This window comes from Mustela nivalis, assembly GCF_964662115.1.
Source record: "Mustela nivalis genome assembly, chromosome: 2".
In the NCBI taxonomy this organism is placed as follows: Eukaryota; Metazoa; Chordata; class Mammalia; order Carnivora; family Mustelidae; genus Mustela; species Mustela nivalis.
Genome location: NC_139021.1, coordinates 111,812,666 through 111,829,642, shown reverse-complemented (window position 1 = coordinate 111,829,642; position 16,977 = coordinate 111,812,666). Strand labels below are relative to the sequence as shown.

Genomic DNA, 16,977 nt, shown 5'->3' with positions numbered 1-16,977 from the left:
CTGAATTAATTCACGTAAAAGTATTTCTGGCAGTGTTGGACACATGGAAAGTGCTGATTAAATGCTAATTATTATGATTACAAATAAAGAAGTATGTTACCAAAACGAATCAGATGAACAAGAAGCTCATCAAGTTCTCAGTGTATTTATCATCAAGGAGGAAACATCCAGCAGATACAAAGCCAAAGGCCACAAATGCCAAACACAAAGTTCAAAATGCCATGGGAATTCTGAGGAAATATCATCTCAGGGCAGGGGGATAAAGAAAGTTGATGTGGAAAATGTAGTGCCCTCATGCTGTCTTCTGAAAGGGTTTTAGGTGGTAGGATGGACACCTCTGGGGAAAGGGATGGTGTGTCAGTTTGGGCTCCCTGAGAAGGAGACACCAAGACAGCATTACATGTGTAGGAGATTTATTGGGGGAACTGGCTGTGAAGGGGGAAAGGGAGAGACCTGAGATGGCATGGGGAGGTTGAACCACAATGCGGGTCTGACCCCCTGTGAAGGAGACAGGGAAGGAAGGAGGGCTGGAAGAAAGGATCTCAGACTCCCAACTCAGTCCAAAGAGGCTCTTGACCAACTCATTGGGAGTCGTCAAGCCAGAGTCACCCTTCAGAGGCATCTGGATCTTGCATGAGTGGACCACAGTAGTATCCCCCACTTGCTCAGTAACTGCAAGTGGCCAAAGAGAAGCTCAGCTTTGGCTAAGAAGTGGTGGTGAATCCAGAGGGCAGCAGCTTGAGACATCAGTCAGTCATGATCCCCAAAGCAGAGGCCTAAGTGATACATTCTCATGGTCCCACAGTGGGGCACAGGCAGTGTCACTAGTAACTATTTGTCCTTGAAACCTTGATTGACGTTCAGTGAATATGTGCCATCACTTAAAATCAAACGCAAGACAGTATCATAGGGCTCCTTATCTTTTTAGGCTAAAGCACAGTTGCAATACTAAAATAAAATATTTACTGTTAAAATACCTTTCAAATGTGGGTTCAGTTTCTGAAATAATACAAAAGACATAAAAATGGTAATGAAATCTCTCTTTTATAAAAATCACAGTTAAAAACTTGAAAGGGACATTCAGAACTACATCAGAAACAAAGTTTGACTAAGAATCTGAAAGGTAAGTCCTTTCCGAACTGGTAGCTTCAGGCAGCATATTGATCCAATGAGAATATAAGAAAACACTGCAAAAGGGCAAGGTGCCACATGAATATGTATAATCCCAAGACATCTTATGTGAGGTGAAGTGACATTCAAGGCAAAAATGGAGAAGATCAAAATTACCCTTAGCCACTAGAGCCACACCCAGCAGGACAGATGGTCCCACAGAGGAGAGGCATGAAGGAAAGGAGACCATTGAGAACACAGCACTCTCCTGGGCCCACCCACTGCACTCGGGGACATATAGTCACTGAGTGGAAGGCCAAACAATATATGCACTCCCTAACTGTCCTTGTTTTACATATATATACATTTCCTGGCTTCTGGCCAATTACTGAATACATAAGTTAAATGCATTTATGAGAGTGTTCCCCCAAAGAACAACAATAATCAGTTACAGGACTTACTGATTACAGTAATTCCTTTGTTTTAAGGCATGGGAGAGGGAACAAGACACCCTTAGTCCCTATTACTACACGGGCAAGAAAACTGGCTCAGTAGCCAGGTCTACCTCTTACCTTCACAGAGAAAACAGAAGCCAGGGCAAGAGAGCTCCCTCCACATCTAGGACCCCATTCTTAGTTGCTCCAAGTGGCCTTAGAGGAAGTGATGTCCCACTTGTCAAGCCTGATCTGCTTGACACCTTTCATCCCACTGAAGGCCTCACCTTTGTCCATCATTTGTATTCCCCTTCTCTGCACTGCATCTTCAATTCTGCTCTTTCATTAGTTCCTTCTTCTACATATATATAAGATCAATTGGCTCAGCTCTTAGAAAGAGCACACCCACACATACCTACCCACCCGCCCACCCTTGACCTGGTATTTCCTCCCTCTCTTTCTGGCATATGAATCTGTATTCTTTCCATTTCAAGACCCAGAGCTATGACTCAAGCTAGCTGAAGCAAAAACAGGGTGTTACTGGCACCTGCAACCGAGAAACTCAGAGTTGGAGATGGCACAGACACAGCCGGACCTCTCCGCACACAAGGGGTCTGCTGCACTCCTCTCACCCTCCATCTCTCTGCCCTCCTTCCCTCTCATTATGGATTCCATTTGAGGTAGGTTCCCTCCACGCTGGGTAAAGATGAACGCTGGCAGCCCATACTACACCCTCAGGGTTTGCAATCCAAAAGGGCAGCCCATGCTATACCCTCAGGGTTTGCAATCCAGAAGGTGGGAGCTCACACTCCTGCTTCAAATCTCAGAAAGTCTGAGAATCTTGGGCCAATCATCAAGGGGGCAAAACTGGATCTGGCCCCTGCCCTCTACTTAGGTCTTCCTGGCTCCCAAGAACTACCACACCACAGGATAAAAGCCAAAGGGCACTTAACACCATGGTGGCCACACCATTGCCTTCACACTAGTTCCTCTCAATCTAATTCCCTCATCCCCAATCTGTCCCCCAGGAAAACACCATATTCGTCATTCCAAATACACCTCAGACCACATCTCCCTCAGGAAGCACTGGCAACCTCTCCAAGGAGCATAGGTTCTGGGATTCTGCCCTATGAATATCTGAATACACAGCCCTCCCGAGCAGATAGACAGACAGATAGACACACACACACACACACACACACACTCTCTCTCTCTCTCTCTCTCTCACACACACACACACACACACACACTCACTCATACACTCATGAGAAAATGTGTATGGAACTGAAATTTCTTTTAAATCTGAAGAGAGCATAATTGTCTACTACTTTTATATATTACAGTACAATAACGTATTCCTCCTTTAAAAAAACTTAAAAGTTGCTATCCAGGATCTATAATGAACTCCTCAAACTCAACACACACAAAACAGATAATCATATCAAAAAAATGGGCAGAAGATATGGACAGACACTTCTGCAATAAAGACATACAAATGGCTATCAGACACATGAGAAAATGTTCATCATCACTAGCCATCAGGGAGATTCAAATTAAAACTACATTGAGATACCATCTTACACCAGTTAGAATGGCCAAAATTAGCAAGACAGGAAACAACATGTGTTGGAGAGGATGTGGAGAAAGGGGAACCCTCTTCCACTGTTGGTGGGAATGCAAGTTGGTGCAGCCTCTTTGCAGAACAGTGTGGAGATTCCTCAAGAAATTAAAAATAGAACTTCCTTATGACCCTGCAATTGCACTCCTGGGTATTTACCCCAAAGATACAGATGTCGTGAAAAGAAGGGCCATCTGTACCCCAATGTTTATAGCAGCAATGGCCATGGTCGCCAAACTGTGGAAAGAACCAAGATGCCCTTCAACGGACGAATGGATCAGGAAAATGTGGTCCATATACACTATGGAGTATTATGCCTCCATCAGAAAGGATGAATACCCAACTTTTGTAGCCACATGGATGGCACTGGAAGAGATTATGCTAAGTGAAATCAGTCAATCAGAGAGTGTCCATTATCATATGGTTTCATTTATTTGTGGAGCATAATAAATAGCATGGAGGACATGGGGAGTTAGAGAGGAGAAGGGAGTTGGGGGAAATTGGAAGGGGAGGTGAACCATGAGAGACTATGGACTCTGAAAAACAATCTGAGGGTTTTGAAGGGGCGGGGGGTGGGAGGTCGGGGTACCAGGTGGTGGGTATTATAGAGGGCCCAGATTGCATGGAGCAGTGGGTGTGGTGCAAAAATAATAAATACTGTTATGCTGATAATAAAAAATAAATTAAAAAAACTTAAAATTTAAATGGAATCAATTTGCCATTTTGAAAGACAATTTTTAAAAAATGAACAACTATCTACAGTTTTATCTGTAGAAAGGTCAGTATTCTAAACAGCTAGTAAAATGATCCATGCCCACTTACAAGTAAAACACCAACAAAATCAAAATACAAGGTAAAAAAAGTTTACATCAAAATATTCTGGACCTATCAATTAACTCTCTTCTCAGAATAAAAGGAGGAAGTCAGCCTTTTTAAGTTGTCCCAAACAAAACATCTGAGTTCCATTGGACTTTTATCCTTGGTTCATACTTCTCTCATCAGAAGTCCAGACATTCCCGAGCCCTAGAGGCAGGGAGTAGTGTATTTCTGATACACACATCTGTGTCCAAAGTTCATCTCAAGTTCCTGAGGCTACAAATATAAAATGTTGGTAACTGATGAAAAATTAGGAAAGTGAGCATTATGGCGACGTGACTTTACTTCAAACAAGGTTAAATGAGAGAGACAAAACAAAGACATCCTGAAGAGCCTGAAATTACACCTCGGGCTTTGCTCTGGTTGTAGAATGTCCTTTGGCACTAACATCCATGCGAATATTTTACCACCGGCTCAGCCTGCCCAAGGCCCAGAGAGGCCAATAAACAGGAAAACACAAAGGGAGTCTTTTTATCTTCTGCCATCCTGAAATCAAATATAGCCTCCCTAGAAGTCTCTAGTCTCCCTAGAGATATTAAGTCTCCCTAGAAGAATCTAGTAAAACAGACTAGGAAGAGAACAGCACAAGTCCAAGCAATATTTTTGGGAGACATGCAAAAACACTAGGGCTTTTGTTTCTATGTTAATATCCAGTGTGGTGGGTAAATATATTTTCTGATATATAAATATGCTTTGGGGTCAGATAACTAGCAGAGGTACAACACAGCCTTTAGAATCAGGAATCCCAGCTCTGCCGCTAACTGACTGGGTGCTGACAGACAAGCAGTTAAGCTCACTGAGCCTCAGTTTCTGTACCCTCTCAGTGGAGGGTAAGAACACTGCCTACATCAGAGGTTGTGGGAAGATGTGATGGAACCAGGATGAAAATAGACAACAATATCATAGCTTTCTACCCTACTATTATGTTCCAGACCCCCCGTCCCTCAATCTCCCAGACATCTCCACTTGGATCTTGCCCTTTTCTCAAAATCAATGCCCTAACACCAAATTCGTCTTTCCCTATCATTAGCCAGGATCTCCCCTTAACTCCTCTGACCCTCCTCCCGGCACTCCCATTCTCCAAGATGCCTCCCTCCAATGATCAAATTACACCAATGTGTCTATTGCTAGTCAGACTACAGTGCACATGGTAGTCTCAATCCTTGCTGCTAGTAGGCTCACTGGGAGCAACATTTAGGAAATGAGACTGAGTCTCAGTCAACTGAGAACTGAACTGAAACTCAGTCAACTGCGTCATAAACATGTTCAAATTCAGCAATTTGACATCAGTGGAATCTTTCCTAAGGAAATGACACAAATTAGAGACAAAGCTGCTTCCCAAGATGCTTAAAGCAGTATTATTCAGATCAGAGAAAAAAAGAAAGAGAGAGCGAAAGGAAGGAAACAATTCAGCCATCCAGGAAATGGTAAGCTAACTTACAGCACACAGTTTCAACAAATGTTTGTAGTTAATAAAAATGAGAGGAAAATGCAAATAATAAAATAACTTTAAAAGGCAACACTTAAAATTGTAAGCGAGGGGCTCCTGGGTGGCTCAGCGGGTCAAAGGCTCTGCCTTCAGTTCAGGTCATGATCACAGGGTCCTGAGATCGAGCCCCAGGGTCCTCTCTGCTGAGCAGAGAGCCCAATGTGGGCTGAACAGAGAGCCTGCCTCCACCTCTCTCTCTCTGCCTGCCTCTCTGCCTATTTGTGATCTCTCTCTGTCAAATAAATAAATAATATTTTTAAAGATTTTATTTATTTATTTGACAGAGAGAGATCACGAGTCGGCAGAGAGGCAGGCAGAGAGAGGAAGGGACGCAAGCTCCCCACCGAGCATAGAGCCCTATATGGGGCTCGATCCCAGGACCTGAGATCAGGACCTGAGCTGAAGGCAGAGGCCCAACCTACTGAGCCACCCAGGCACCCCAATAAATAAAATATTTTTTTTTAAAAAATTGTAAGCAAACTTGTCCCTATCTAAAGTAACAATTGCTTAAAAGGAAATAGACCCAAATGGTCCATTTTACTCCATCAATATATAGAGAGCATTTGTGAGAGACTCCTCTCCACTCTGGTTCCAAATATTGGGACCAAGCCCCAATGTCACTTGATTTGCCTTGACTGAGGCCTCTTCTCCCAGATCTCTTCTGCTTCAGACTGATCACTCCTCACCTGGCTTCAAATCACTTGTTTCATTACTTAATTGAGACAATCGCTAGTTCCCACTGCCTTGGCCCTTTGAAATCCCACTCCTCTTCTCCATTCATGGAGTATCTTCTTTCAGACCCTTGTCATTTCTCTCTTCTTTCTCTGCCAGCAGGGTCACCCCTACCATCACCCCTAACACCCAATCCAATTTTCTGGCCCTGCTGACAGCCAGGCAGCTCTCAATTCTTATCATTTGACTTGCTAAGCATTCTTCAAGAGGGCCCTCCCACCTGCAAAGTAAAATAGGAGCTTCCAACTCAGACGAACAACACCTTTTATGATCTGACCCTCAAACTGCCTCAGCTTCTGCCAGTCAGGCTGTCACTCCTCTCCCCCTACCAAGATCCCCCAGTCCAACTCACTGTCCTGTCCCTACCCCTGGCCTACATACCACTCTAGTCACATATCTGACACTGTGAACACCCTCAGGGCAAGAATTCTACCAATCCTTCTCATGACCAGTGTTACCCTGGGACTCCCTTACTGGACAGGAGGAAGGAGCAGGCAGGTGTACTTCACCTTTCTACATCATTGCCATGTGTATTTCCACTACCAGCTTCCATCTCCCCTTGCTTGGAACTGCCTTCCTGCTGCGCTTCCCAAATGCTAACCTTGCTCTGCCCCGTATGCAGCCACTAGCCACATACAGCTACTGAGCCCTTAAAATGCAGCTAGTGTAAATTGAGACATGCAAGAAGTGTCCAACACACACTGGATTTCAAAGACTTGATATGAAAAACAGAACACAAAAAAATAATAATGTTTTATATTGGTTACCTGTTGATATAATACAAACTAGAGCTGTGGGATTCAATAAAATGGATTATTAAAATTAATGTCACCTCTTTCTTTTTACTTTCTGAAATGTGGCTACTAAAAATTTTGAAGTTACACATGTGGATCAGTAGTCTAGACACCCTTCAAGGGACCAGCATGAGGAAAACCTTCCTCAAAAGGCCCTTCTGTTTGTGCCACTCTTCATGATCTTTTCTGAACCTTTGTAATCCTAAAATGGAGTCCAACATAGAAGCCACTATCTAATTACATGCCATACTATATGCTTCCTGGTACATCATTCTTCTTGCTACATCAATACCATTTATAGATGGGTATTTGTAGTAGGGACTCAACCTTTAATTAAACATGGCATCTTTGCTGGAATAAGATAGCAATGCACAGAATTTTTTTGGTTTCTCTTTTGTTTTGTTGACTCATTTACTCTCCCACTGATGATTTCAACAATGCATGGAGAACTGGAAGTCAGGGGATCTAATGGCTCTTTGGTCTACCTGTAACTAACACAATGCATATAGGCCATATGCACATAGATCCACGGCTTGGCCCCTTGCTAGGTCTATCTGGTCCTCAGTCTCCACCCTTGTAAAATAAGATTAATGGTATCAGGCCAATCTACAATACACAGTCAGATTAAAGTAGCTAAATAAGTTCTAACTGGAATGAGAACTACTCTACTTTCCACAGTTCGTTGGGTGTCTCGCAGTTGTGTTGTCTTTAACACAGACTAATTTTTAGAAAGAGAGAACAAATTTACAGCAACTATCCAAATACCAGGGGTGGTGTGGGAAAGTACCTATCAAAATACTTTTCCTAGTCTGTTCATGATGGAGGGCCAGTAATAGGAGAGGAAACTATTACATGCCTGCTGCAAGCTGTAGTCATTTATACCTTATACTCACAACAAATTTTACAAAGTAGACATGACCATACCCATCTGACAGAGTAAAGAAACTGAGGTTCAAAGACAGGCTAAGTAACCAGCCAAATTGATGTTGCCAACGACTGGAAATCCAGGTCAGTGGTATCATCTTGGTAAAACAGAACATCTTTATTATTGCTTGAAGACAAAATATGTGAAAATCAAGAGTATTAAAAGAAATATGCAAATAAAAATACAACAATAATGTCTATTCATTTCCTTCAGTAGTTTTCTTGCTTTTGGATAACTCTTGTCTTTCAGGTCAAGAGGCCATTTTTTTTTCCCTAAGTTGACTTTTTCTTTAAGTAGCAAACAAATAGGGTATATGATGTGCTAGGTACTAGTCCATGAATGTACTGTATTTCTTTAACATCTTTAAACCACAGTTGTTGGCCAGAGTTTATGTGAGACATTATCACTAGAAGTCTTCAGACATATTTGCAAAAATGTAGTCCCTATGGGTAAGACTGCAGCCAGAAAGGACACTGGGTCATTCCACAAACAAATACATCCACAAAAAGCAGCCTCATATCAAAGAACCTGCCTGTGTTACAAACTGAGGTCATCATGAGCTCAATGAAGTGAAAAAAGAAAGTTCCTCAAAATAAAATACTGCACCTTAAAGTGAAACCACAATTACACAGTCTCGAAAATGAACTACTTTCTCAGACTGGTAACAAGGTACTGTGCATCTCTAAGAAGCCAAACTCATCTAAGTTTAATTGATTTGGCCTTTACAAAATGGAGCCAACATAATCCTGCAGAATTGGACAGAACAAAAGTTCAAATTCTCTACTACAGAAACAGTCCCAGAGTATCAAATCTGTTCCTTTATCAAGTGTCCTTGCAGTAATATTTACCAGTCACTAGAACTCTGCACAGTGCAATCTGTGTGAGCATGAGATTTTACTACAGGGAGGAGACAGGTCAGTTTACCAAGGACACCACACTTCACTTTCTCAACTCTTGAAAACTAATCTCTCGCAACAGTAAGTAATTAATTTGCATTCATTCCAAACTGAACGAGATAGTGTAAACCTCAAGGAATCTGAGATTATAAATAACCTCACTGGGAACCGTGTGTGTGAGTGTGTGTGTGTGTGTGTCCTCTGAGGTACTTCACAGGGTATAAAAAGAAATAATTAGCAACTTTCAATCTCATGAACAAGATGTTTATTTAAAATTCTCGCATATAAAATGAATTCTTTTATGTCTTATTTCCTCAAGTGTGTTTTTCCCCCTCATTTTAAGAATAAAAAAGACATCCAGAGGAAACAAGGAGTCCTTTTCTCAGCCTCCAGAAACACTAGGGACAGCACAGGTAGCACAAGTGTTTGGTCTTAAACAAAATTAAAACTAAGTAGGGAAGAAAATGGAAAACAGAACACAGCCTAGCAAAGCAGCCAGAGATCACATGCAGCAGGTGACAGGAAGCCTTGCAGACACTTCACAGCCACCAGGATGAGCTTCATCCCAGGTCCCTGCAGGCCCTCTGGGCTCCATAGAACCTCCACCCAGCAGTCCACAAAAGCAAAAAGCGGCCAAGAACTCTCACTGTCATCCTGGCAAGAAAGAAGCAGCAGCCTCCTTGAACCCAGAAAAGCCACCCCTCCCTCCACAAACAGGAGGAGCCCCCTGCACACCAACCACATAAGGAAGCCCAAGCGGCCAGACCCAAAATAAAAATAAGAGGAGCGTGGGAAGATAGATGACAGCTCAATTAAATTTATCCTGGGAGCACTGGGAGGCTCGGTCTCTCTGAAGACTCCAACTCAAAAGTAAAACTAAAATTTAAGGGGAGGGAGCCCACAGAAGAGAGGACAGTTCAGTTAAGTCTGGGCTGGGAACACTTGGAGACTCTACTTCGGGTGTCAGAGTCAGAAATAAAAATTAAAAAACGAGAGGGGGAGGTGTCAGTTTATTTTGTGTGTGAGTGTGTGTGCGTGTGTGTCTGTGTAGCACCTGGAGTGCAGGATTTGCCAGGGAGAGGAAAGTGGCGGCTCCGCCGGCCTTGAGGTGACCAGGCTCAAATCCGGCGTGAGTTTACGTTCTGGGCGACAGGGCAGAGTCCGAAGCCAGACTGCCCGCAGTCGGGAACAATGCTGGGCCCTGGAAAGGAGGGTCTTACTCCACCCCACGCCCCCCCCTCATGCCGTCGGCATCCCAGCCCCCACCCTCCCCCGGCCCACATCAGGGTAGGAACGCCCAAACCCGGGGTCCCAGAGCGGGCCTCACCCAGCAGCGCCCACAGGTGCTTCAGGCGCGTCAGCCCATCCTTCTCGGGGTCCAGCACCTTCTGGGTGGACTTCTTCGCAACCCCGTGGCTCCTTCCAGGGAACGTCCCGCCGCCGCTGGAAACCGCCCGCTGGCAGGGCAGGGGTGCCTGCGCCTTGCGAATAACCGCATAGGATCGGGGTCCCTGTTGCGCGGACCCCTCGCCAACCGCTGGCGGCCACGCCCATTGCCTGCGCCGCAGCCGCCGCAGCCGCCTCAGCAGAGGCTCTGGGGAGGAGGGGCGGGGCGGGTACTGCGAAATCCAGGGGCAAAAAGGCAGTGTCCACGCGGAATCCTCGCTGCACTGCCAGAGATGCGAGTCAGCCCTTCGGATGCGAGCGCAGCCAGCCCACTTGGACATGCCAACGGAGGCGCTAGTTCGCGGGCCGGCTCTGAGCTCCTTCTTCCTCCTCCCCAGTCAGTGGGTGTCAAGGCCTCTCTGGAAATGTAGTTCTTTAGGGGGCGAGGTGCGGGGACTTAACCTTCCCAGAGTCCCCAAGTTGCTGGACAACACCCGCCTGCCCCCTCCAGGAAGAGGCCCAGAGTTCCCAACCCTTCACTCCTTGCTCTGGGCCACCAGCCCATTTTCCTCTAGTGCAACGTGAACCACAAGAACATGTCAGTAAGAAAAAGTCAAGGCTTTAAAATGCAAACTATTGGGGCGCCTGGGTGGCTCAGTGGGTAAGCCGCTGCCTTCGGCTCAGGTCATGATCTCAGGGTCCTGGGATCGAGTCCCGCATCCGGCTCTCTGCTCAGCAGGGAGTCTGCTTCGCTCTCTCTCTCTGCCTGCCTCTCCATCTACTTGTGATTTCCCTCTCTCAAATAAATACATAAAATCTTTAAAATGCAAACTACTTTTCCTTTTGACTTCTAGGAATCACACAAAGGAGGGAGTCCGAGTCCCTTTGACCAAACTAAAATCAGAGCTCCAGCTTCACACCAACATCAGTGGCTTTGGCAGCAGGAAGAACATCCCTAGACTCTGCATGAGGAGTCCAACCGGTACACTTGGTTCCTGGGATCCAGCTTCACTGGGGTATGAAGTAGCCTTGCCTAGAGGGCTCCTCAGGCTCTTGTCTCTTGCTTTGTAGGAAGTGCACCCATCTTCCCTGTGGTGTGCAAGGTCCCATAGCAATCCAGTAGCAGAACCAGAAATAGAACCTGAGGGACCTGACTCTCAGGCTGGTATGCTTTTGCAGATTAGGTGCCTGAAACCTGGAACAAAACTTTGAAAAGGAAAATGGCCTGGAGATTTCTTACAAGAGATCTGTAGGATTATTTACTGGCCTCTCGATCCTCTGACGCTCCAAATGTGGACATTTGAGCGAGTACTTAAGCTGGCTCCTTAAAATCATGGGCTTTCCATACACTTGGAGCACCATTTTTCTCATTCAAGGGAACCTGTACCTTGGGGACAAACCCAAGAGATATGAAATAGCTTTGTATTCTCATAATTAGCATAATATTTGACCTCCATAAGCACTTGTTAAAAGTTTATTACAGAAAATGGAATAAGAGCTAGTTCTATAGAAAAATAGAAAACCTCTAACAATGAGAAGAAATGTGTTTGCATGCCTGGATGATAGAAATGTCCATATCCGAATCCAAGGAACATGGGATTGCAACTATTTCTTAGAAAAAGGAAATCATCTTCGATGATCTGGGTGGTGCCTAAATCTAATGACTGTCTTCTACTTATATAAGACAGAAGAGGAAAAGACACAGAGAAGGCCATGTGAAAATGGAGGCAGAGATTGGAGTCATGTAGCCATAAGCCAAGTGATCCTGGAGCCACCAGAGCTAGAAGAAACAAGAAAGGATTCTGTCAGGGGGTTGTCCAGAGGGAGCACCAACACCTTGATTTTAGACTTCTGAACTTAAGAAATCAGAAAATAAATGTCTGTTATTTTAAGCCACCTTGTTTGTGGTACTTTGTTGTAGCAGCCCTGGAAAATGAATACCACCAGATGCTGGAGACAACCCAGTGTGACTGTCTAGCAAGATCAGAATGACCAATATTGATTATAAGATCTTGAATAAATAACATTCAAGAATCCATAATGATACTCAAAAGAATGCTTTGTGATGTCCTAGGTGGGGTGTTTCCAGTAGAAAACATACGTGTACTTTTGACGATTTGGAGCAGGGTTGGGTTTTTGTTTGTTTGCTTTTGTTTTTGTTTTTAGCTTATTTATTTGAAAGAGAGAGTGAGAGAAGGGGAAGGGGTGGGTAAAGGGAGAGGGATGGGGCAGAGGGAGAAGAATAATCAGTCTCCCTGCTGAGCAGGGAGCCCCATCTTGTCTCTAGGCTGATTATCATCCAAGGACCCTGGGATCAGGACTTGAGCTGAAGGCACGTGCTTAATGGACTAAGTCAACCAGGTCTCCCTGGGTGGGTATTTTTTTTTTTAAAGAAGAGAATGTGATAGCCCCAGATGGCTAAGACCCTTTCTCAGTAACAAATGGGGAACCTGATCTGAACTGGCTATGTGTTTCACGATTCTAACCAGGGAAGAGTGCAGGGATTTAGAGCTTTACAATTCCCCCCCATACGTCACATACCAGAAAGGATCATGTTTTCCTGATGACAGAAAATTGAATTCACATCTTCAGGAAGACAGAGCCCAAGAAACCAGGTCTGAGTGAGGGAAATGAGAGACCAAAAGGTCCCAAAGAATGAGCGAAACACTTATCAATTCTTGATGTTGTCTGCAGGAGAATTTCAGATTTTTGTTCTGTTTTGTTTTTGTATCCAATTTACATATATTCAAACCAACACATATTTACTGAACAAGTCATACCATTAAACTGTGATGACCATAGTTTTCTAATTCCCATTCTTTTCTATTTTGCAGAAAATTGTTGTTTCAAGGGCCATGTGGAAACTGCAACTCCTGCCGTTATTGATGTTAAATATTTATCAAACAATTCTACCATTCCTCATTTTTGGGCTTATACCCAGCACAGGGTCAGGGTCAGCAATCAATCACTATTTGTGGAATAAACAAAATCATTCATTTCTTCATTAATATCTCCATGAGCATTATTAAGGAATGTTGTTTAGTACAATGTTTTCAATTTAACTAATGTGTTATGAATCCAAATGTTAAAACTCTACCCTTCTTCCCTCAGAAATCTTTCTAAAATATAAAGAGACCTCCCTGTCTTCTTAAAGAGCTTATTCGCTGTTTATGAAACCACAATCTGCCCCACACATCCACTGTGATTCCCTTCAACTCCTCTTACAGGGGTGTTGCTACCAGACACAAAGGAGAAATGCCTGGTAGATCTTCCCCATCTAATTTTAACCATTTCTTGACCCCAAATTCAGTCTCTGCTATCAGAGATCATTTGTTTACCTTTTGAACATCCATATTGGAATGTTTCTATATGTTTAGAACTGCCAGTTCTAAGTTTCCAGATAATCTAAAGGTTAAGGTATTTTACTTTCTAGTTGTCACTCATCAGAGTTTTTCAGTTTGGAAGGATTTGGGGTTTCTTCAGGTTGACTAAATCATCCTGTGCCTGCACATCAGTCCTAGTTGTCATGATTGTTCTATTAATTTTAATATGTGTGAAAATTTAACTTTTTTGATGCAAATTTTTTTTATCAGATAAGCTCATTGTGCCTGTACTCAGAAGTAAGATCTTTTTGTATGCTAGATGCACTGTGGATCTTCATTTGGATATTGCAACAGAGAGCCAGCCCCAGTGAACTTCTGTGACATAGACTATTTTTATGGATCTTTGCATTCTTATTTTCTTAAAAAGGAAAGCATTGATCTAATAAATTAATTTTTTATATCAACTCTTACCCTAAAATTTTGAATTCATTCAATGTGTATCCTGTGCCCCTGAGAATCTGCATCTATCTAAAATTCCTAAGAAAAGAAGGATGCCCCTCCCTAAGAATGAAATACCAGCTCAACACCTAAGAAACAAGAAACCCAATGTCCTTGTTTTCCAGATGCTATATTACTGTAGACACCAAAAACATGTTTTTCTCCTCCAGAAAGATTTCCAAATAGTCTTTTCTTTCCAAATATCTGTTAAATGAGGAGATTTAATACTTTGAACTTGATTATAAATCATTTTATATGAGAATTTCACTTCAGGACAGACTTGAAAAAGTTTTCAAAAATATGCTAGCCATTTTGATATGTCTGATGGACACTTGATAACAAAGAAATTCTTTAAGGGGAAAAAACTTAATCACTTTTCTAAATTTACTCAAGCAAATATCTTTGCAGTTGTGCATTTCAATCACAATGTCATCTGCTTTGGATATATTTTCTTTTCTTTTCTTTTCTTTTTAACATCAGAACAGTATTAACATTTCAGTAGTAAATCCTGATAACACATCAACATTACAAAAATGTAAGGCCATAACCTTTTGTGAATTCAAAAAATTGTCTTTGAATGATAACGTCGGAAAAATAAAGAATCATGGAAACTCTCTAGATAGTAAATCCAACTTGCGTAGCAGGACGATGTACAAAGGCTGGAGAGAGATAAAGTTTCATAGGTGAGAAGCCTGTGAAAATGTGCTCATGACCTCACCTCTTTCCCCATTACACAAAATGCCACTATTAGGTTTAATATTAGGTAAGATGTACTCCATAATTTAGAACGAGGTGCTAGATTTTCTGAAAATGAGTGGAGGAGGAGGAGGAGTCAAGATGGCGGAGGAGTAGCAGGCTGAGATGACATTAGGTAGCAGGAGATGAGCTAGTTTATCAAACCATTCCAAACACCTACAAATCCAACAGGAGATCAAAGAGAAGAAGATCAGCAATTCTAGAAGTGGAAAAACAACCACTTTCTGGAAGGCAGGACCTGTGGAGAAATGAATCCAAAGCCACAGGAAGATAGACTGCGGGGGGAGGGGCCAGCTCCCTGCAAGCAGCTGAGCAATGGAGCACAAAATCAGAACTTTTTAAAGTCTGCTCCACTGAGGGACATCGCTCCAGAGGCTAAGTTGGGGTGAAGGTCATGCTGGGACAGCGTGTTCTCAGGTCCTGTGGGATCACAGAAGGATCGGGGGTGTCTGAGTGTCACAGAGCTTGCAGGTGTTAGAGCGGTGAAGCCAGCTACAGAGACAGAGCCAAGGAATGAGCTCTTAACTCCGGGTTACCTTAAACTGTGATCCATGGGACAGTCAAGCCACTGCTCTTTGCGTGGATCACACAAGATTTTGAGGACCCCCCCTGGAAGAGCCAAGGAGTGAGCTCTTAACTCCGGGTTACCTTAAACTGTGATCCATGGGACAGTCAAGCCACTGCTCTTTGCGTGGATCACACAAGATCCGGAGGACCCCCCTGGAAGAGCGCAGGGATCTGCTGGGTTTGGAGACTCCAGACAGGGCTGTGTGCCAGAGACAGAGAAGCTTGGCCTCAGGCTGGGTGATCTCGGAGCATGGCCAAAGGCCAGGGAGACAGGAGTGATTGAGCGCTTTCCTCCAAGGGTGCACTGAGGAGTGGGGCCCCAAGCTCTCTGCTGCTCTGGGCCAGAGAATGGGAGACAGCCATTTTCCTTCCCGTCCTCCAGAACTCTATGGAAAGCATTCAGGGAACAAAGTCTCCTGAAAGTGAACCCAGCCCCTGGTAAGGGTGGTGAAATTCTGCATTGGGCAAAGACACTTGAGAATCACTACAGTAGGTCCCTCCCCCAGAGGATCAGCAATAAATCCAGCCAAGACCAAGTTCACTTACCAAGGAGAACAGTGGAATTCCAGAGGAGGAGAAAGCAAAGCATGGAATTCAGGCCTTTCTCCCCATGATTCTTTAGTCTTGAAAAGTTAATTTAATTTTTTTTAATTTTATTTTTTCTTATGCTAATTTTTTTAAATTTTTAATCTTTCCCTTTTACCATTTTTAACTAGTTTAACAATACCTCTCATAAAAATATTTTTGAACCTTCCTTAATATAGTCATATTTTATCCTTTATTGTATGTAACTTGATTTTATTTATACACATAAGGTTTTCACTTCTAAAAATAATCTGGGATACAACTTCTTCTAATAGATCAAAATATACCATAAATCAGGCACAGGGCTTTGCTCTAGTCTTCAGCCTGAGTAAATTCTCTCCACTTTTTATTCCTTTATACTTCCAATCAACTTATCTTATCCACTCCTATTTTAGAATTTTTTTTTAAAATTTCATCTTTATTGTCATATTCCATCCCTCCATCGTGTTTACCCTTATTTTGTGTATTGTGTGTGTGTGTGTGTGTGTATTTTTTCATTCTATAAAATTTTGGAAGGTAGTGTCTTCTAAGAGACCAAAAGACTCCCAAATTAAGTGGGTGACTCTGTGACTCTGTTCTCTTCACCAGTCTAATATTTATATTTTCCTTTTTTATATTTTTCCTTTTTTTCCCCTGAACTTTTTATCCTCTCTCTTACCCCCAAAATTTGGGGCCTCTTCTGATTTGGTTAAAGCATATTTTCCTGGGGTCTTTGGCACATTTTTAATATATTCATCTGGATAAAATGACAAGGCAGAAAAACTCACCACAAAAAAAAAATAAAACAAAACAAACAAATAAACCACAAACAAACAAGAGGCAGTACCAAAGGCTAGGGACCTAATCAATACAGACATTGGTAATATGTCAGATCTAGAGACTGGAATGACGATTCTCAAGGTTCTAGATAATAGAGAAACCCTGTCTGGAGAAATCAAAGCCCTTTCTGGAGAGATAAAAGAACTAAAATCTAACCAAGCTGAAATTG

General features: G+C 43.0%; 2 long non-coding RNA genes across 2 annotated transcripts in view; both read left to right on the top strand.

The window, feature by feature from the left end:
• LOC309859875 overlaps nucleotides 1-16,977 on the top strand; it is a 599,272-nt gene that overhangs the window by 137,337 nt on the left and 444,958 nt on the right. The window lies entirely within an intron of this gene.
• On the top strand, nucleotides 1,835-13,173 carry LOC309858793. Its single transcript, XR_014308327.1, has 4 exons — nucleotides 1,835-2,224; nucleotides 11,115-11,276; nucleotides 11,945-12,334; nucleotides 13,095-13,173. It is a non-coding gene; the product is annotated as an uncharacterized lncRNA (long non-coding RNA).